The sequence below is a fragment of the Mytilus galloprovincialis genome, chromosome 13 (assembly GCF_965363235.1).
Source record: "Mytilus galloprovincialis chromosome 13, xbMytGall1.hap1.1, whole genome shotgun sequence".
Classification (NCBI taxonomy): domain Eukaryota; kingdom Metazoa; phylum Mollusca; class Bivalvia; order Mytilida; family Mytilidae; genus Mytilus; species Mytilus galloprovincialis.
This window is the reverse complement of record NC_134850.1, coordinates 44,853,053-44,876,122: the sequence shown is the minus strand read 5'-3', so window position 1 is coordinate 44,876,122 and position 23,070 is coordinate 44,853,053. Positions and strand designations below refer to the sequence as shown.

Below are 23,070 nucleotides of genomic sequence, written 5' to 3'. Positions count from 1 at the left end.
TTGTAAAGTTGCTGATATCATCTTAAGCACAATGACCAAAATGGAAATATCCTCTTTGAACAAATAAAAATGAGATCAATAAGTACGCATGATCGTTATGCATATGCGGCAGCATTTCATTGCGTAGTTTTCCGTTGAAAGAAAGTTCATTACTAAATTCTGTTTTATCTCATTTAATGTGTTTTACATTAAAAAATCATAGCTCTATGAAGTTACGATCATGTAAATAAAAATATGAATTAAATACATATCCAAAATAGTCTCATATAAATATAAAAGACAGAAATTATCATTCTTTGGTATATTGATACCGAAGGAAATTAGTAAATACATATATGTAAAAGAGAGCCGAAAGTTATGAGAGGGGCTTGAAACTCATAACTCGAAAAGTAACTGAGGCATGGCACAAAAGATACCAAAAGACAATAAACTGTACACAAAACGCAACATGGAACACTAAAGATAGAACAACACGAACTCAACTCAAAAGAGGGACGAAAGATACCAGAGGGACAGCCAAAATCATAAATCGAAAATAAACTGACAACGCCATGGCTAAAAATGAAAAAGACAAAACAATAGCACACATGACATAACATAGAAAACTAAAGAATTAGCAACTGGTGATGATCTCATGTGCTCCGGAAGGGTAAATAGAGCATGTACCACATTTCAATTTCAACTAGTCGAACTATATGTATTGAAAGATTTACAATCAATTAAATGCGTAAATTAACCTAATGTATTACGCGAATTCAAATTAGTATCTTAAGATAAATTTCATCCCAGTTCTTTAATTCTTTTTCTTTAACTGAAACCCAATGTTTTCTGTATTAAATTATAATAGATAATATTGTATACACTATTATACTTCCTTTCTTTTGTTTTGATTTTTTACCAAAATACATATTGTTTGTTGCTAAAACCGCAATTATAGATGTGAACAAATTCTGTCTTTTTACTAGTAAAATGATAGACTACTTTATAACCCTGTGTACTTAGTAGAGGGACTGGAAAATATGCATGCTAGTAATTTCTAATTAAGATTATATAAAATATATAAAAGGATCATTACTATTTCATTTTCTTTAATAGATTTATTTAAGCTCTTTCCAGATCTTTTGCAAACGTATTATCCTGACTTATTAATCCATTTATATTATAAAAAGATATTCACTTATATATTTTATTAATAAATCCCGAAAAATAGTTTAAGTATGAATTTAAACTATACAAAATAATAGGAAATTCTCAAGCTGCACCATCATATTATACCTGTGAAGACGATTATTGTAGTGATAGCGCATATAAAACAAATGACATATGTTATGTAATATTTTATTACAGACTAACGAAACGTTAAATGTCTTTTATTGTACATAAAAACATAAACGATCATAAGTAATGCATACTTATTAGAGACGAAATTCCATTGAGGTTGATTGGTGTATATAACCGAAATTATAGAAATGAACAAATTCTGACTTTTCACCAGACAAAAGATATGATTTTATAAAACATTGCACTTAGTAGAGGGCACTGGAGAAATATTCATGCTAATAATTTTCAATATAGAATATATAAAATATATAAAAGGATTATTACTGTAGTGGTTTTTATATGATATAAATTTTATTCTTCAGGTTCTTCTAATGATTTTAGATTTAAGGATTATGCTCACTTTCCACTTTTTTAACTACCGGAAAAACGTGATATAAGTAGTAACAATTTTCTGTTATTAAGAACCATTGTCCATTCGTTTGATGTGTTTGAGCTTTTTATTTTGCCATTTGATTAGGGACTTTCCGTTTTAAATTCTCCTCGGTATTCTTTTGTAATTTTAATTTTTTATAATGTACTGTACAGGTAGTAACAATATTAAAAGTACCAATTGTACTGCATCAGGTGCGAATTTCGACAAATAATATCTCTTACATATCCCCGGAGTTCAGTATTTTTGTAATTTTTATTTTCACGTGGCTTATGTACAAAATTATGTAGGGTGGTACTCAATAGAAGACATACTTTAGAAAGATCATTTTCTGTTGTAATAATATTTTAAGTACATGTATGCTTTTTATTTCCTGCAGCTGTGTACCGGCAATGCAGCAGACATTTTTCACCTATTTACGTCATTTTGTATCTAATTGATAAATGTCTCATTGTCAATCAAACAACATATTCATATTTGTATATAGTGGTTTTTTTCATATATGTTATCCCTAATTGTATTTTTTATAAAAGAAAAGTATAATGGCTTCTTTAAAGTAGGTAAAAAATCTCATTGGACCAATATCGTCAATCAAACAACATATTCATATTTGTATATAGTGGTTTTTTTCATATATGTTATCCCTAATTGTATTTTTTATAAAAGAAAGTATAATGTCTACTTTAAAGTAGGTAAAAAATCTCATCGGACCAATATCAATTTCTAATTAACACAGAAATCATTAAAAGAAGTATGTTCCGCGTGATTAAAAGGACAAACTAAAACGTCTACGGTCAATTCTTTCTAAATACGTTGCAATGTAATGGCTTATAAATTGACACATTTTCAAATAAAACGGCCTACTTCTTTTAAACATTAAAATTTGTATTTTAAAAAGCATGTTCTAAATGTATACATGTGCAGATAATCAGATCAAAAATATATATCTTTCGGGTAAAACGAAAGAAAAAGATCATAACGCAGATATAATTGGAAACAAGATGCATGTTTGTATTTCAACACCAGTTAGAAAGATGCATTGCCTTGCGATAATGACTTAGTATTGTATGAAATTTCAACAGTTAACGGCAATATTATATCATATATCTGATGTGCATAATGAACGAAATGCCATAATATAAAAAGATCACAATTAGAATATCACATCAGCTGTATAAACTGCTTAAACGGGTTCAATTTCTGATCATAAAAGTGCTATAGTAATTAACCGTTTTAAATTCTATATGGGAGTGAGATCAAGTTTTACATTTGAGATAATGACACGAAGATTTATTAAGGTATATTGTATTTTAAAGGAAATCAGAAGACGTATGAATGCCAATGAGACAACTCTCTATCTAAGTCACAATGTGTAAAAGGCAACAATTATAGGTCAAAATATGGTCTTCAACACAGAGCCTGGGTTCACACCAAAAGTAAGCTATAAAAGGCACCAAAATGACAAGTGTAAAATAAATAAAACAGGAAAACCTGTGAGAGGTTTATCTAGCTTAAAAAGACAGGTTTAATCCGCCATTTTCTACATAAGTAAATAATTGTACCAAGTCAGTTGTGAGTAGTATTACAGTAGTTATCCATTCGTTTGATGTCTTTGAGCTTTTGATTTTGCTTATTTAATACGGACTTTTCGTTTTGAATATTCCTTGGAGTTCGGTATTTTTGTTATTTTACTTCTTATTAGCGCCAATGTCAAGTTTAGTAAAAAATCTTCTGGAGTAGTGAATATAGGCAATGGTAGTATACATGTAACGGTGTTCAAAAGTCATAAATCGATTGAGAGAAAACAAATCCGGGTTACAAACTAAAACCGAGGGAAACACATCAGTTATAAGAGGAAAACAAAGGAACAACAAGATCACTCGAGTGCACCATAAACAAACGCCAACATACATAGGAACTAAATGATAACAATTGTCTTAATCCTAACTTCGTACAGGACGTTTCAGGAAAATATAGTGGGTTGAACCTGGTTTTATGGCTAGCCAAACCTCCTGCTTTAAATGACAATATTTAAAAATGTCGCTTAAATTACTATACTACGTGACAAAAATACAGCACAAACACTAAATGCTATAACTCTAGTATCTTCGCTGAGAATTTGTGTCTGCCGTCACAACTTGTATTACTTCTGATGTGTGTTCTTAGTTGTAATCTATATACAGTTGTTTGTCATTAAGTCGGTTGTCTCCTTGACATGTTGTTTTTCTACTTAAGAATTTGAATAACTGCCTTGATATTTTCTCTTGTTGTGTATCAAAACTATTTAAATAAGTAAGAAGTAAAATACTCACAAAATGTATATTACTTTTTATACGAAAATGATATTGTTCTATTCAGTGCAACTGAGCGGTTGAAGTTACCAAACTCAATGTTGACAAAAACTGACAACATGATAAAAAACGAAAATAAGACAAATACCAGTATCCAAAACACTTCATATAAGTTAAACCTACTAAATCAATGATACCTCAGTCCTGACTCGGTCCTAAGTCTAATTTGGTGATATCACATTCCAGGAAATAGGACAGGATTCGAGCGTCCGTAAAAGGGATTTTACCATTAAAAACTCTTGGTTAAGGTGGTATGGGAGACTAAAAAAAAATAATAGAATTTGTTCATGCTTTGCCAAAACGTAGTATCTATTGATATATGTTCAAAAATATTATAAAAATGATAGGTCACCGCGCATTTTCTCAAACTACAGGTCGTGACAAAATGGCACATTTTGTATGATTTATACAGGAAAAAACACCATTTTGTGATTAGAAACTAAAAAAAATGATAGAATTGTAAAATAAATTAGAAAAAGATAGCTTTCAGACAATGCTCTGAGAATATCAAAGGAAAAGATAGGGTCACCGTACGTTTTTTTCCGGCTAAAATACAAAATAGGAAAATTCCATGTAGATTCCTTCAGAAAATGCACTGTTTTAGAGTTACCTCCCCTTAAAATGCCAATTTGAAAACATTTAAAAACAACCAAAAATGATCTACACTTGTATAAATATTAATATTTATAAGTAATATTCTTATAAATTGGTTCTTTTAAATGAAAATTCACATCAAATATATCCATTCATTCATCAAATTTTGCTAACATGATTGAAAATCTGAACCTTAGGTTCTCTGTTTTTTACAATCCAAGATGGCGAAAGACACTCATACCACCTTAAATAGCTTTCTTGCACACGACACTCTCTTCCATCATAAAACGGTCTAGAATACCGTTTACACTTAGAAATACATACTTCATATGAAGAAGCTGCATACACGTTGCTACATGGAACTTAAAAGTTCACAATTTTGAAGCTGAAATTATCTATTTTTCTTACAGTTTTGTTCTTAACCGATCCTAATTATCAATTTCTGAATTTACACGTAAATGTATATGTCATTTTTTTTTCATTAGCGATATAATAGCTGCGTTCAATATAGTCAGACATCTTCGAAGTATTAAGTGAGAGAACACCATCAATTAAGAGGAACTTGAAGTTCATGGATAAAGGTATATGTAGCTTCCTTTAATTCTTCTTAAAAAGCTTCTATATGAAGTCAACGTCATATGACAAAGAAACAAGTCCTCAATAAGAGAAGCATAATTAGTTCACATGAAACCCGGAATGCCGATTATTTGTTGAAATGCACGTCCTCCTAATGTAACAAATGTGTTGTCAATCAAGAAATAAGGCACCTTGATTATTTCATTCCAGCCGAGTGGATTTTTACAAAGAACAATGTATCTCTTCGTAAGACAAGACTCCTGTTCCTACTTTGGCAATTTTTTTTTTTAAGAAACAGAACAGGACCAGTTTCTTCAATTTGTCTTTTAGTTTGTAATTAGTAATACAAAAAAAAAGTCAACATTTACGGGCATTATGTTTTCTGGTCTGTGCATGCGTCGTTCGTCCGTTCGATCGTCCCGCTTTAGGTTTAAGTTTTTGGTCGAGTTTTTGATGAAGTTGAAGTGCAATCAACTTGACACTTAGCACACATATTCCCTATGATATGATCTCTCTAATTTTACTGCCAAATTAGAGATATTCCGCCATTTTAACGGTCCAATGAACATAGAAAATGATAGTGCGGATGGGACATCCGTGTACTGGGGATACATTCTTGTTACACTATTGTAAGAGGGAAGAGACTTTTTATTTATTCTTTTCAGACCTTTTGGAACTTGTAAATATTCACAGATCTGATATACGCCACCCCTAGATGTTAATAATTTAAAAAAGAGGTTTTTGGAGCACTTTAAAGACTCAACTACATAAGGTTCTTTGTATGGAGTTTTGTGTTATGTAGGTATTAAATGCATTGAAGGATGATCCAGTTCTTAATCATTTGTTGAGATTCAACGATATAACTGCAATACAAGTAATAAAATAATATCATGATGCGGCCTTTTATAGCTGGTTATGTGGTGTTGACCTTACTCATAGTTGAAGGACGTGATGTGCCCTACTGTTGCTTACATCCATGCCATTTGGGCTCTAGCGGAAAGTTGTCTTATAAACAATCATATATTTCCCAAATCTCCTTTTCATACGTAAAAAATCAGGAAGCAAAACTATTTTTTCGTTTTTATCATAGTTTTCTCATTTCATTTTATAAATCTAACATAAACTTTGATATATTATTATGATGACCATATTTCAGCCTAACCTGACAGCATATGTCACAATGTCCACTGTAATGTCCAACACAAGTGTTATTTATCCACCCTACGGTCAAAATTTCGTCGTGAAAAATTAGAAATATTGTCCACCTCTTTAGATGCATTCATCATCGTGATAATCACTGTATATATGAATAAAATTGACCAAATTCAGTCAACTTTGATAACTCTTATCCTTGAATCTGCAGGTTTGTCGTTTTTATATCTTTTTTTATATATACATGCATATGTGCAGTTGAACAAGAGACTTTGAAAGGATATTTTATTTTTTTGACAGAATTTAATAGCTGATACATGTGTATAATAATGAACGTTTTTATATCTTTTTAATATATACATGCATATGTGCAGTTGACCAAGAGAGTTTAAAAGGATATTTTATTTTTTAAATGGGACATCCGTGTACTGGGGACTTTGAAAGGATATTTTATTTTTTTGACAGAATTTTATAGTTGATACATGTGCATAATAATGAACGTTTTTATATCTTTTTAATATATACATGCATATGTGAAGTTGACCAAGAGAGTTTAAAATGATATTTTATATTTTTTAACAAAATTGTTTCTTTAGCATAACAATGAACATTAATCTGGATAAGTAATTTGGTTAATAACATATGAGCCAGTCCATGCGAAAAGGTACAAAAACGAAAATTTTACGAAATTCTAAAAAGTGTGCATAATCTTTGGTAGTAGACTTGTGATTTATAAAACATTTACTTTTCCTCATATCCTTAAGCTGTGAGCTACACGCACCTGCAAGTGTTGAGACCCCCCCCTTTTTAGTTTTATCATGATTTTTAATGAATTATTTCATATATTTAAATCATTTTCAAAGTACAGTTTAAATGGCTTGATTTGCCAATTGTTAATGTTAACCCCGGTAGCAATGGGGATAACGCTCTCGCTTACGATGCCGATATCAATGTAGTCAGACCGGGTAATGGTTCGAATCCCGTGCAACTTAACTTACCTTATAATATTAAATAACTTAACTTAACTTAACTTATAATATTAAATAACTTAACTTAACTTATAATATTAAATAACTTCAATTTCTAAAACACAAGAGGTCATAGTTTTTGTATTTTCCCTCATGTTTTAATGTTGTCTTACTTTCCTTAAACCGGTAAAACGGAAGAAAATCATTGACGTTTGTCTCTCTAGTGTCGTAAAATTTTAAGTTTCTGGTCGGTATAGTATAAGTCCGGGGAACAAATGATTTTACACTTGCTCAAATACCAAAAGTTCATATATTTCTACGTCTTTTGCTGTTTTAATTGACAAATTCGGGATAGAATTGACAATCTTATGAATGTTTACATTAATGTAATTTTTTTCGGATAAAACCGTTTTTCAAAAATATTATAACAAACTTTGATAACTTTTTGTACCTTTTCGCATGGACTGGCTCATATAAGTAAATGACTATCAAGTAGAAAATATGTCGTACATAATTTATTTAAAATATGCAGTCTTTGTGCACTGCGTAACCTAATTTAGAGATAAAATCCGTAAAATAACTCAACTGTTATAACATGAGGAAAGAAAGATTGATACAATTTCCATATCTGTTACACAATAAGAGATAAATAGGAGTGTAAATAATATCGACTCGCAGTTCAGAGCTAGGACTAATATTCAAAGATTTATATTATACAAGGGCTATTTTGAACCTTTACTAAAATTCACAACTGTTCCTATTTTTGTTTCACCCGCATGGCCATAATATAAAAATAGTCAAACCCTACGTGAAATGAAAGGGTAAAGACTTTAAATCTTATATACGTTTAAAAAATACGGAATCACAATGTTACATATTTCTATATTCTTAATACAAAATCATTTGGTGATATAAGGCGTTGGCTCTTGTGATTTGTTAATTCTTGACAGTTGAACAGTTACAAAGACATGGAAGTATAAAAAAGAAGATTTGGTATGATTGCCAATGAGACAACTCTCCACAAGAGACCAAATGACACAGAAATTAACAACTATAGGTCACCGTACGGCCTTCAACAACGAGCAAAGCCCATACCGCATAGTCAGCTATACAAGGCTCCGAAATGACCTCTCTGCTAGCATGGCTATATTACCTTATCTATGCCTAAATGTTCGCGTAAATGAATGATTTTTTTTTATCTAACACCACTTAAGAGACAATATTGTCGAAATACACATATGGTGCAAAATCATTGTTTATTTCATGAATCTAGAAGTTTTGTTCGAATGTATAACACTTATTACTACTTTTTCGTTTTATACATAACGTGAAACAAAAACAAAACTTTTTTCAATAAATGCCCAGAGCACTGAATAAATAAGATAAAATTGTTAATGCAAATAAAGCAATACAACAGCAAATAAGTATATATATCTGTACTAGGTTATTGTATAATAAATGTTGACTTTCATATAAAAACCAACAGAAATTCCGGAAAAGGGGTGGAGGGTTGAAAAAAGCAACAAATGCCTCCATTACTTTCTGCATAATACAAATGCATGAAACTAGAGTCCGCGCGTATGAAAGATGTTTCTTTAACTTGAATAACTTGGACTCGGGGTCAAAGGTTCTGAGCGCCAAATAATATATTTTTAACCATTTAGGATTATCAGAACGTAAAATGTAAATAAGACATACAAAGTAGAATAGCAAAAGTAGCCTACGGTTAACTTACCAGAAGATTGTAAATTATTTCAAATTCTATTGAGTATAAAGTTTTATATTGTAAAGTCCCGCTAGGGGACTGACAATCAACCAGCAGTGCCATCTTACAATATTAGAATTGAGACACATGTATGGTTTTAATATCTGGTTCCGTGTGCTTTTGTTATTTGAAATAATGTAAATTTTATTTCGTACGAAGAACAACATTAAAAGTTTGGAAAACAAAATATCTAAATATTTTATTAAATAAATTTAATATAATATGTTTTTTTTTTTTTTTTTTTTTATTGATATTTGGTGTTTAACGTCGCTTCCAGCACACTGCTTCATTGTTGCGGTCATCTTTTATTAGTAAAGGATGCCAGAGTGTCTAAAGAGAACCACTATCTTCGACAGGGCAGCTGACATTTAGTCAATTAAAACCGGCGTAATCATCTAAAAGAATTTAAACAAGAGTCGTATCAGAAATAGACCAAGGCTTGAAGTCATAAAACTTTGCTCAGTGCTTGAAACAAAAAAAATCATGCTCGAAACTTGAAATCCGACATTTTGATTGGTTGATTTTGGAGTACAAGTACAAAAAACTGACTCGAAAGTTTTATGACCTCAAGGCCTGACGTCTCTAATATGTTGGATGTTTGTTGAACTAAAACACAGTGTATGGCTTGAAAGTAATGATATTATGGTAGTGTAAAATATGGTTATAATTTTACTTAGTAAAAGCTTTACTTATGCAATATACATACTAACTTTTGATAATTACGTTGTTTTCGATCAAAATACTGATTTACAAGATGAAGATCACGGTTCCTTCAGTTATTAAACAATATGATATAAAAAGAAAACAATATCGTGGAAGTTATTCCGGTAATAAATAAGTAATTAATATAACAGAACAGTCTGCTCAAATAAATCATCTAAGTGAAAACAAACATAATTTAGTAATTAATTGGTAGCTTGTTGTTTGCAGTATACTTTTCAAAAAGAATATTAAACAAAATAAAAGCTCTGCTTTCTTTGGTAAAAAGTGTACTTTTGTAATTGCTTCTTTTAAGATGTTGAAAGTATAATTATGCATATTTTTTGATACATTATTATCATTTTGTTTTCTTAATAATTCTGATTATTCATTTCCATTTGTACTTTTGGTCCAAAATATGATTTGGCAGAGTTCAGTAGTCCTCCACAAAAAAAATATACTATTTTGCATCGACCTACGTCAACTAAAAAATGGCGCGCTTTTGTACTTTGTTTTTCATTCGTTTATTGCAGAGTACAGACGATATATACTGTTGATTGTATGGTCGTGAAATGAATGATATAGTTAGTAAGAATACTTATTATTGCTGTTATTTTTGTATTCATACTTTACTTGTTTGAAATGCATTCTTCGTTTTGGTAACATTTCGAAAGAGTATAATTAAGTCTTTCCACTTTTCTGTGGAAAGACTTATTGTTTTTGTTCTGATTATTATTTTTTTTTTTTTTTCTTCCGCCAAATTTTGTTCTTGCGATAAATGTTTGTTTCACAATATGTCGCTTAGATATTTTACATATGGTATCGTATAGTTTATGCGCTTTTAAATTTCACCCTGCTAGGCCGAACCATTTTCTTTATAAGAGTTATCTCCCTATTCACTGTTTAACATCTGTGTGCATCTCCTTCGTAACAAAAAAAGATAGCGACAAAATTCTTTTTACAAATTGTTCGTTAGATCCTCAGTAATTTTTGGCGCATTTGGATCGAAGCGATTCGATGAAATTTTATAGGAGTTATCTACCTTTACAAAATAAATTTGTCGGTATGTTTATATAACTCATAAACAGTTAACCGTATAACCCTGGAATGTTTTTATTTGAGTCCCCTGGGTCCCAACTTAGAAAATGAGGTCAAGGTCAAAGGTCAAGGTCAAGTTCTCAATTGTGACTTTTGCTTGTTTTTGCATTTTCTCCCTCACTTTGAGAGATACCTATGAAAGAACAAGTGCAAAATGTCTGCTTAATTGTAATAAAGATATGCTACATTAAGTCTTATACAATTAAATGGCATCTTATAGGAGTTGGTGCCCCTGAAATGTCTTGATATGAGGTTATTTGATTATAACTTCAATAATGTTCATTATAAAGACATTTGACCTCATACAAAAGGTTAAGTGACAAATGACCTTGAAAAATGGCTACCGGAAGTGACCTTGAGAAAACCGGAAGTAGCTTTTTTTGCAGTTTTTTCACATACAAGTACTCAGAATTTATATATTTTGTCATATAGATACATAAACTGATTACTGAAGACTAAAAATGACTTCCAACAAACCGGAAGTGACCCATTATCACCCATTCTACATACAAAAGTATATAGAAACTATATATTTTTGGAATCAGTGTGAAAAAAGCTATCGTATGAGACCGGAAGTAGCATATTATCTCCCTTACATCACTCAAAAAGATAATTAAACCATTACTTATCTCATCAGTATGAAGAACTGCCTTCTTATCCAAATTTCTTTCATGTGGAAAGACTTTCAATTGTTCTCTGAACAATTGGTTTTTAATTATACTGGTCTTAGTTTCCAAGATATACATGTATACATGTACAGCGTTTATAAATTAGTGTCTATGAGTTCAAATTAGGCTGGGGTTGGACTTGCCCTTTTTTCTTTTTTCTTTTTTCTTTTTTTTTTTTGCTGCAATGCGAAGTCTTCTTTTTCTTTACCTTTAGAAAACAAGCGTTCCGGTGCAGAACATTAAATAAATGATGTTCTTTGTATTTTATTGTGTATTTCTGATATGCCATTATACTTAATAAATCAGCTCCTTTCACGCTAGATTTGTTTGTATTTTAAGAGTGCAAGTGCAATTCGGTTTCTGATAGTGTAATTATTCTGCCATAGTCGTGTCTGGTAAGACGCCTATAATCTTGTTAGATAACCCGATTTTCCACCAAGGTGCATGTAGTTGAAATAATTGCACAAACCTTTATCAATTTTTTGAAATTATAATCATACTTTTATATTATTTTTAAAGTTTATGGGACTAATCAAATCTTGCAAAATATTTTTGACGATGCATATTCCTAATAGACTGTTTTCATTTTACCGACTTTTTACTTCAAATTATATAATTTTTCTTAATAGATAGAGGAAGATGTGGTGTGAGTGCCACTGAGACAACTCTCCATCCAAATAACAATTTATAAAAGTAAACCATTATAGGTCAATGTACGGTCTTCAACACGGAGCCTTGGCTCACACCGAACAACAAGCTATAAAGGGTTATTTTTTCTGTGGTGAGACATCCTGGTACTTGGTCAAGTAAGAGCAACCAAAATAAGTAAAATCAAACATATACTCGGCGTAATTTGAGGGGAAAGTTTACTGTTTTCCGGTGATTTTAATGTGTAAAGAAAAAAATAAAACAGTTAATTTCCCCCTAATTGTTCCGATCGAAAGCTTGATTTTACTTCTTTGCCTAGCTTGTTCTTACTTGACTTGGTAATAGGATGTCAAATCACAGAAAAGTTCACCTGTAGAACAATTATATCGGAGTCAAAAGTTGGTAACATGAAAATATAATTACATGCATTTAAAATGTACCTTATTCTTTATTCATGTTGCTCAAATGTCATGATCTCTCAAATCACATGATCTTTCAAACCACGTGATCTCCAGTGATATCAAATTGCTTCCAGTAAAGTAATACACCAAAATATGGCGGATATTAGATCTACCAGGAACCCTTAGTTAAATTTCTTAAAGGTTGTTGAACTGCGAAACCTTACTAATAATTTGAAATATTTAGTTTCAAATTTAAAAGCGCATGACTTCACTAAAAAACAATTTATTCTGTAATAGAGTCATTGTAAATCTCGTTCTGTAAATCAAAACATATTGAACCATTTATAAAAGGAGAGGAAATTAATGGATCATAAATCTGTAAAATATCTGATACTAGCTGTTCCTTTTCTCATATCAAAGTTATGGCTAGACCAATTTTATAACAGTTTATTTTTTATATCACTTTTGAGTTTATGAATCAAATTTCAACTTGTAAATGAGGATTTATCAAGAATTGTCTGCACCGAATAACATTTCACAAATTGTTTGATAAAGTCCTTTCTACATCGTATTTTGTAAGCATTTTCTGTAGAAAGTAAATTTCCATTGAAAACCAAAAGAGTATAAGTATCATATTGCACATAACATGCATACGGTTATTGGTGAATTCTGATTAAAACTATGGATAATTTGTAGATTGGTATGTTGAATACACACCTTTCTTTTAAGATTCCCATTTTAATCTGAATAAAAAAGAACATCACCCATGATAGTAATGGGAAAAACAAAAGGAACTTAGAAAACCGTACCAAAAAGGTATGGGTTTTGCTCATTGTTGAAGGCCGTACGGTGATCTATAGTAGTTAATTTCTGTGTCATTTTGGTCTCTTATGGAGAATTGTCTCTTTTTTTTTATAAGCACAGATGACTAGAGTTAATCATGCAGTTGCTTACAAACAGTTTTAGGTAGTGTCGCCAAGTTCCCTCGTGAAAGCCAGCATAATACAAATTAGAAGATGTGGTATGACTGTCTTGCGGACAACTATCCACCAGAGACCAAATGATACGTGTGATGGTGAATTGTTACAATTCAAAAGAGCATTTTAAATGCCCTAAACCATCTGGATTCATCTGGAACTATAAACTGAACACATATTTAACACTCAGTCTGTTTACATATCAGTCACGGATTTGTGTGATTCTTGTATATTGTCGTCATCGTTACAACTATACTGTCCGTAAGCTACTTTTAATATAAGTTTCATTTTAGTAAATACCATATATAGACACGTTAATTAAGAACAGTAATTTCTGATTAATATTTTGCTACACGAACGTCTTCCTTGAATTCTATCTATTTCCTGAAAATAGTATTTCACAGTGCCACGATTTGATTTACTCCCAAACCATCCGGTATATTATATTCTACGTGGAGAAATTTTGTAATTATTTACAATTACGAAAATCAAATAAAGCACATTTAAATTAGGAAAGACAAGTCATTCTCTTTTCCTACTATAGATAAAGTTTAAAAAATAAAACAATGAAAATTTTCCTTGGTAATATGGCTTATTTCTAGCAATTTGTTTTTTTTTTTTTTTTTTTTATTTCATACGTGATTTCGTATGTCGCTAAGATTTAAAAATATTCTTTTTTTTTTTTCTTTTTTTTTTTTTTTTTTTTTATTAAGACATATAAACGTTTTATTGCTAAATATTTCCTGTATACAATTACCGTAGTCGTCCAGGAACAGACTAAGGGTCCCTGTTTACAAAATGAACCATCTATCCAGGGGAAATAGAAGGCAATACAAATCTAGTCCACCTTTTACCTTGGATTTAGTGTTAAAAAAAATATAACCATATAATGTTAGAAGCATCTAACAGTTCCATAATTATTTTAAAGAAGTAAGTACATGTAAATAATAAGATACCCACACAAAAGATGTGCATTTACTAAAAAATATTCTTAACAAACCCACACGCATTAAATTCAGACAAATTCAAGGATGAAAAACGAATGTATTTAACTATTTATTTCTTTGCCACAATACTGGTAGATAATTTCCGCAGTATAATTTTTACTCAGCTCATATAGACTTTTAAAGAGGAGATATAGTAGGAGGAAAGTCACGTGTTAATAAAATGAAATTGATTGATTGATTGATTCGTGTTTGACAACACTTATTTTTGGCGATCAGTTTTTTATTGGTGGAGGAAGCCGGAGACCCCAGAGAGAATCAACGGTTTTCGGTAGGAAAACTAAAACGCATTGTTCAGATGGAGTCCAGTGCTACTGCCGAATAAAATGGGAGGGAAATCTCCTCTTAAAAATAAGCTCTGTCCCATTCATAAAATATTTGCAATTTCCTTATTACAATAATCTGTCAGAATTTTTCATTAATCTACAAACATAAAACTGCATGTATTTAAGAGTGTGAGAAGTGATAAGTCACTCGTGAAACCGTTAATCTTAGTGACACTTCAAATAGTATTAATAGATCATCGTTTATCTTAAATGTGACAGACAAACTGTGTATACAAACATTAATGTGAGATACGTACACAAAGATGTATGATTATTCTACATAAACAAATTACATATGTCACAATAAACAAATTACATATGTCAAAATATGTTTCGTACATCCGTTAGTTGTACTAAAGTACGAAAGTACAAGCTGATCAAACATCTTTGACACATTCCCTGTTTCCCTTCTCAATTCTTATATATGGAGATCTCAAAGCACTTCTTTGTACACAGATTCAATGTCGTAAAGTTTAATAAATCTAGTAGATTTTTTATATCAAAGAGCTCGAATGAAACTTTAAAAGAATTATGTACGTCATAATAAAAAATAATTAAAGTAAAACATATTCAGTCTTATGAAGTTTATATCTGATAAAATTTTACAAATCATGTGTTTTTGTAAAACATTGTATTGAAGAAATCTAACAGCGAACCTTTATGAAAGCTTGAGAGATTATCTGCATTTGTTTCAATATGCCTTCTGCTTTAGCATTAACGTTCATTTTGCTCCTTTTCATTTTAGATAACAGTTACTTCTCTAAATTTGTTAAAATCTATAGAAATGAAAAAAAATTAAAGATTTATTTAGAACTTAGATAAAAGTTCAAGAGTATTGTTTAAATATCGTAACAACATCAAGGTCGGAATAAGAAGCTGTAAAGAAAACTCATCAAACTTTTTTTTAAGATATAGCAAGCTTATAATTTTATACGCCACCCGCACATTTCGCCTGCTAAAGACTAATTGTAAATTGATTAGTTAGTGGTACAATAAATTATAATAATGATTCAAACTAATAAAAGCGGATTTGTACATCATGACTTTAAAGATCAATTACAATCGCTAAACTACAAATTCAAAAACATGCTTTGTTTTCAATGATCTGTCCCCACTCCGCTTTACTTTCTGTACTAGTAATAGTGTCATCAGCCAATGAAATGTCTGCTTCCAAAATATTAAAAGTATGTTTCATAACGACATAAAAAAAAAATCGAAAGGTCTTTCAAACAAAAAGTAGCACGAGTCATTATTAGATCTTTATAAGCGATGGTTGGAGGCATGGTATGTTTTTTTTTTTTTTTTTTGAATCAAATTGCCCGTGTCATGTTTGTAAATTTTGGTCTGTAATCTCGATCAAGTTACTATCAATTTGCCATGATGTTGTCAGTTTGTCTTCGATATATGTGTTCAAATATCCCCTTGATATCATCGTCCGTCTGTCTTTGATAGCTGTGTGCAATTTATGGCTTTTGAAATTGTATCAAAGCGTGGTATATTGTGGACTTTAGAACGGAAACGGGGAATGTGTCAAAGAGACAACAACCCGACCAGAGTAGCACAATTAATGGTTATATAAGAAAATAGCATCCATTTTTTTTTTTTTTTATAATTTCACATCTTTAAGTGCGTCCCTGACATGTTCAAGCCTGTACCTTTTTGATGAACATAATTTACGGAGTTATTGTTAGTAAAGAATCTTCATGTCAAGAGATAAAAAAAATCATAAATATTCTTACAAGTCTAAAATACTTCTCCGGCTGAGTGGTAACAGGCTTGTTATGCTCGTTCTGTCAGAGAATAATTACAATATAATTGATAAATTGAAGATGATCAGGAGTAAAATCATTTTCTATTGATCCGCAGTCCTGTGACATTTCAAATGGAAATTTGAAAAATGATATAAAAAAAGGTTCAATTGATAGATTTGATGTATTTTTATTAATGAAATTCTTAGCATCGAACTGAACTAGTATATATATATATATATGTTTAGGGGCCAGCTGAAGGACCCCTCCGGGTGCGGGAATTTCTCGCTACATTGAAGACCTGTTGGTGACCTTCTGCTGTTGTCTGTTCTATGGTCGGGTTGTTGTCTCTTTGACACAATCCTCATTTCCATTCTCAATTTTTATAACTCATACAATTTCAAAACAAGAATTTGTTATTTTATGGTGTAATAGGTGTCGGTTAATATTATACAACCAATTTAATATAAAAATGAGGTGATGTGATATAATTGCCAATGAGAGAACAGAGACCAAACTTCAAGCAATTATGGACAACCGAGAGGCCTTCAACAACGATAAAAACTATACCGTATAGTTGGCGTATAAAAGCCGTACGGTGACCTATCATACATACATGTAGAGATTTTAATGTCTGTGTCATTTGGTCCCTTTATTGCGAAGAGTTGTTTCATAGGCAATCATAACACATCCTCTTTCTGATATCATAAAGGACCCGGTACGAAAATACGAAACAGTTCAGTTAAGTATGATCAAACAACTAGATGTCCATATTTTGAATGTTTGTGTACCACATATGGGACAAGAACAATCAGATGGGTAATAATCAAAGAAAAATTGAGTTTCTCCGAATAAAAAATCGAGTTTCTCGGAACCTCATTTCATTGTTTTATGCAATCTTAGCGCCATTTTCTCGCAAGACATTTAGATATAAAATCAATTTTGAACTATAACTCTTACGGCCAATTTCGTTTAATGATGTGTTATAAATTGCCGGGTTCTATTTGCTAAAAAAAAAAAAAAAAAGTACAAGAACCTCTCCTAATTTTGTCTGCCTTATCTATTTAAAAAAGGTCGATAAACTTGCGCCGGTTAAAAAGAGACAACAGAATTGTTAAAGAAATATCATTCCATCTGTGTTTAAACTGTTATAAGTGGTGCATGTGGCTATATTTGTCTCTGCGTGTTACTGTGTGTAACGCTGCTGCAGATATACTACCGATTATCAGACTGGTTAAATCTTTGTTTTACTCTTCATCATCTTTTACGTGTAAGTTAATTCCATTTTAAAAGTTAAGGTGTTATATTGTATTGAAAATATTCTTAACAAATAAACCTCAACACATATGAATAAACAGAGATGTAGGGTATACGTTAAGGAGTCAAAATAACTAAAAGACAGTTTTACAAATGCACGACAACATACATTCTACAACACTAGATTTGTATTTATATATAGCATGTCAAGCTCCAAATCACATCTTTTTTATTGTCTTGTCTGGCTCCGGGTTTTTTTTGTGTACTCCTTTAAATTTGGGTTGTTTTTGTGTTGGTTTTTAGTTGATGCTCATTTTTTTATTTTAGAAAATTTGCTATTATTCCGTAATTTTTATAGATTATTTAATGAATGGTTATTATTTATTTTGATTTTATTGAACCATAAAATTAATTTTTGACTCTTCACATTGAATAATCCGCGAAGTGGATTATGTAAAATGTGAAGAGTCAAAAATTAATTTTATGGTTCAATAAATTCAAAATAAATTATTGCCATTCATTATAAATAAATTTTTATCAAAAATAAAGCTCAAAGAACTTTAATTTATATCATTTATATTAACAATAACAACGTACACACATGTTGGCGTATGAATACACAACGCCAGAGTGGGCGTGTCGCCATAAAAATTGACAACATTGAAAATAAAACTATAAATATTAACCAATCAGAAGACAGTAAATACACCAAATTTATTTATGTTACATTTGTTCACTGGTTTTATGGACGAGTTAATGTTGAACGTACATCATATATACCTTTGTCTATTTTTCAACCTATATGTTAGACGTCGTTTTTGGTTTATTGTGTTGCTTGGTAACTATCTAAGTCATATTTTAATATCAAATATACCTAAAAAAAATATCTATTTAGATATATGTATTGATGTTGTTTGTAAGGTCTATACAATAGAAGACTAGTATTAGTTAACCATAAACCTTAGTTCGCAAACATTTTATCATACTTATTTTTTTCTAAATTGAGTTCATATAGTCTTATTTGTTGACCTTTTTTTTTTGTATTAAATACATCTCACCTTGGGGAGAAAAATCGTTTAAAGATACACATCCTTTTTATTGAGTTTTAATTCAGTTCATTGTCCGTGACTACATTCTTGTATGATAAACTGCTCTCAATAATCAATGATTATTTACCTTTTTGACAAACAGATAGCTTTATGTACCATTTATTTAGCTAATGGTTTTACTGGTTATAGCATTCCTAAATTTTCACATGGATTTCTGCTCTTTTTAAATGTATATATATATATGTATCAGTCTAAAAATTTGCACAACAAATTTGCTGATTGGTACTTTTTATAGACTTCTATATATATATATGTGTGTGCCTTTACTGGCAGAATTTGTAAATATGCAGATACAGATCATTGAAGTGACGACAATATCTTGCATAGAGGTAAATGCATTGCATGCATGTGTGTGCATGGTAAAAAAAAACCATCATGAAACACTGAGCAATGCATTCAGTGCTTTTATATAAGTTGCTGATCATGACATTAAATGCTCATGCATTACAGTAAGGTAAGCAAGGAACCTAGTGTTATCTGGTCCTTACAAATTATAACAAACAGAACCATTTTTGGGGAAATCGGCTGTTGATAATAATCATAAAAGTCACGTGAGGATGGCTCGTGCAAAACAGAACGCCATTAAACAACTTCAGTCTTAAGAAAACTGTAACATTCTTACTTCTATGTCATTTGGTCTCTGGTTGAGAGTTGTCCCATTGGCAATAATAACACATGTAAAAAAGAATAAATGTATGATTGCCAATTAGACAATTCTTCATAAAAGACCATAAAACCACACAGAAATAACCAACTATTATAGGTCACCATATGGCCTTCAACAATGACATTCTTTTTTCATATTTGCGTTTCGAAGCATCCCTAGCTTGCAAATATTTGGGTTTGAGCATTTTTGATGAAGTTAAATCCTACAATTGCACTGTAAAAACGACTTATAATAACGCAGTGTTTCAGCATGAAAACAATATATAAATTACAGCAATAATATTTCTATATTACCATTTCAATATTTTTTACAGCTTTAAATGTATAATTCATATTTAAAGATTATTTACGGAATTTTACTTCATTTATTAATAGTTCACATAAATACTATAAAGTATAATTTTTTAGAAACATGGCCTTCAAGAATGTCGTATTTGTATTGGTAACCGTTGTTTCTATGGTTATTGCTCAGGCTCCAGAAGAAGGTACAAGTGCACCCACGACTGTTAGCCCATTGGGAGGCCTTGCACCAGGTCCGGCTTACTACAATCCAGGTAATAATTATGCAATCTTCTGAATAATTAAATTCTCTTTATGCATCGTGACCTTGAAAGTTATAAAAAATTGATACAAACAGAGGCTTTCAATAATAGTATTACCCTAGGAGTAGGAAGTGTTGTCAGCCTTGGTGTTTATTTCTGAAACTGAAATCAACTTATTTTTCTTTCAATATTTTGAACTCAATATAACTTACATACTGGTACATATGGCTGTAATAAAATTGAATATGATCCTCGGTTTTCCTACCAAAGGTCGGTGGTTCTCTACAGACACTCTAGATGCTTCACCAATAAAAACAGACCGCCTCGAAAGTGTCATTAAACACCAACCAATAAATCAAACCATATACATGCCTGTAACACTTACCTTTGTTAAATGTTTTCATATATCTGAGTTTTAAATTCCTCAGGCGAAGTGTTTATAAGATAGGGTTTACCTAATTTTTGGGAATTTACAAATCATCGATGCTAAAACAGAACAAGAACGTTTTTGTGCAATCATCAAGACAACACTAAAGGAAGACAAAGTAGTTCGCTAGCCAATGAATCCAATTATATTTTATTTTATTACGTATTGCATATTTTAAGGTATGCTTTACTGGTTTATGTATATCTTTTACAATACTATATTCAACTTTGATTTTAATGGTCACATTTATTACTTTCAGCACAAGAGTCCAGAGATCGTCTTGTAACTTTCCTTTTATTTAAGTCAATGATGGGCGGCGCTGATGGTGAAGGCGGTGGAGTGATGCACACAATGCTAATGCTCAGAGCATTCGGTCTCTTGTCCTAATTCTTGAAATTTTAAGATCATTTGTCATAATATTCATGTAGCAGCTTGATAACTGCAATATTCATATTCAATAATCTTTTATTTCTATTTATTAGTAATTTTTTGTCAGTATTCAATAAATTAAAGACTTAAACCAATTGAAATTCATCTTTTTTATTTCCATGTTGTTACAATGTTATACTGAAATAAAACTATGTTCAATGTTATAGGAAAACTTTCATATAATCAGTGCAGTTCCAGTAATAGAAACCAAATGGTATAGATTTACTGTATTCACCCTATCGAATACCTCACTGAACGAATTAATGTAATATACTTTAAGAGGGATATTTTTTTTCAAAAGGGACGTGCAATATTTCCACTTGATATGGTAAAACCTGATTTCGTATTCATTTCTTGCATTGTCGCCAAACAAGGACAAAATATCAAAAAGAACAATAAAAATCCTAAGTAAAAACACAGATTAACAGACAAACAACAGTCCATAAGGTTCTGAGCAGAAAACTAAAGATTAACCAACACGAATTTCATTAGAATTGCATATAAATTCGTGTACTCAGGAAGGGTAAGAAGTAAAAAGTAACTACAGTCATGTTGCTAATACCAACTTATACACGGTCGTATTTAGTTATGTACTATACTAGTATGTTATAACTATAGAAAATAGATAGGGATTGTGTAATATATTCGTGAGAAAATGAGCCAAATCCGCATGTTTGGCAGATCATGTGTGGGCTTCGCCTATTCCATGACGTGATCATAAGTAAGGTTGTACGCAATGAAAACTGTTGGGTTGATTTGAAGGTCTTCATCCTTAAACCCTTCGACCAAATGTATTATCAAAATGCTCTTAAAATAACAAACAAAGCGGAATATATCCTTCACTACCACTGGTTTGCGAACCTTTAACTCTGATCTGCTTGGATTATAATTCCGAAAGAACCTCGAATTCAGTAAATCAAAGTTGAATATGGATTTTAAAGAAGAGTTTATCTAAATCGTGTCAATACCGAAGCACTAACTACAGAGTTGATTCTAAGCCAGGGACTAATAGTTAATAGTCCACCAACAGTGCTAGTTAATGAAAAAAAAAAAAAAAACACTCCAGCTCCGAATGTATAGAAAATTGTATTAAATATTTACATAGATACAGTCAACGATCTGTTAATCAACGTCACATTTATATAGAACTGACAACAGTGTAATATTAAATATTACAACACAAGGTTTCTGATTTGGAACAAGCATAACACTTGTTTTGTATCGGTGTTTTTAAATCGCAATTATTTCACTTTTAATTCGATCAATGCACTTATAAAAGGTACAATACACATGGGTTGCCTTGTGCCGTTTTCATGCTATTTGGTCGGGTTGTTGTCTCTTTGACCCACTCATCATTTCCATTCTCAATGTAATATTAAATATAATACCATCAAGATGAAAGTTTAATAAAAATACAGAAAGATTTACTTTGTGATATGGATAGTAAAGTTAATAAAACACAAGTGAATCAAAATAAGTATACAAAGTATCATAATTCCCACAGTCACTGGAAATATCCATTTTACACCGTTATACCAATAGTTGTTAATGTGACGTACATTTTCACTGAACTAGTACACATTTTGTTTAGGGGCCAGCTGAACCCCGCCTCCTGGTAAGGGATTTTCTTGCTATGTTGAATACCTGTTGGTGGCCTTCGGCTGTTTTCTATAATACTTTGTTCGGGTTGTTGTCTCTTTGACATATTTCCCATACACATTCTCAATTTAAGTCAACTTTCATAAATGTATGAGCCAACAGTTTTAAACAGAATACTGTACTTCAGTGATCAACAAATAAAACAATGTTTGCACATAAAGGAAGATCTAACCTATTCCAATTTTTGACCTCTGGTGCAGAAATTATTTAAACTTGATCAAAGGAATACGGAAAAAACTAATTTATCTTTCAAGACTTCAAGTACAGTCTGATATCTTAAATGTCTATATAAACT

At 31.0% G+C, this 23,070-nt stretch overlaps 1 long non-coding RNA gene across 3 annotated transcripts; it reads left to right on the top strand.

The window, feature by feature from the left end:
* Positions 1-6,492: 6,492 nt before the first annotated feature.
* LOC143056876 (uncharacterized) lies at positions 6,493-21,217 on the top strand. Of its 3 annotated transcripts, none has more exons than XR_012972552.1 (4): positions 6,575-6,595; positions 10,350-10,404; positions 20,127-20,272; positions 20,947-21,217. It is a non-coding gene; the product is annotated as an uncharacterized LOC143056876 (long non-coding RNA). The 3 variants fall into 3 exon arrangements; XR_012972551.1 differs by having other exon boundaries at positions 6,581-6,595; positions 10,350-10,400; XR_012972550.1 differs by lacking the exon at positions 10,350-10,404 and having other exon boundaries at positions 6,493-6,595.
* Positions 21,218-23,070: the final 1,853 nt, after the last annotated feature.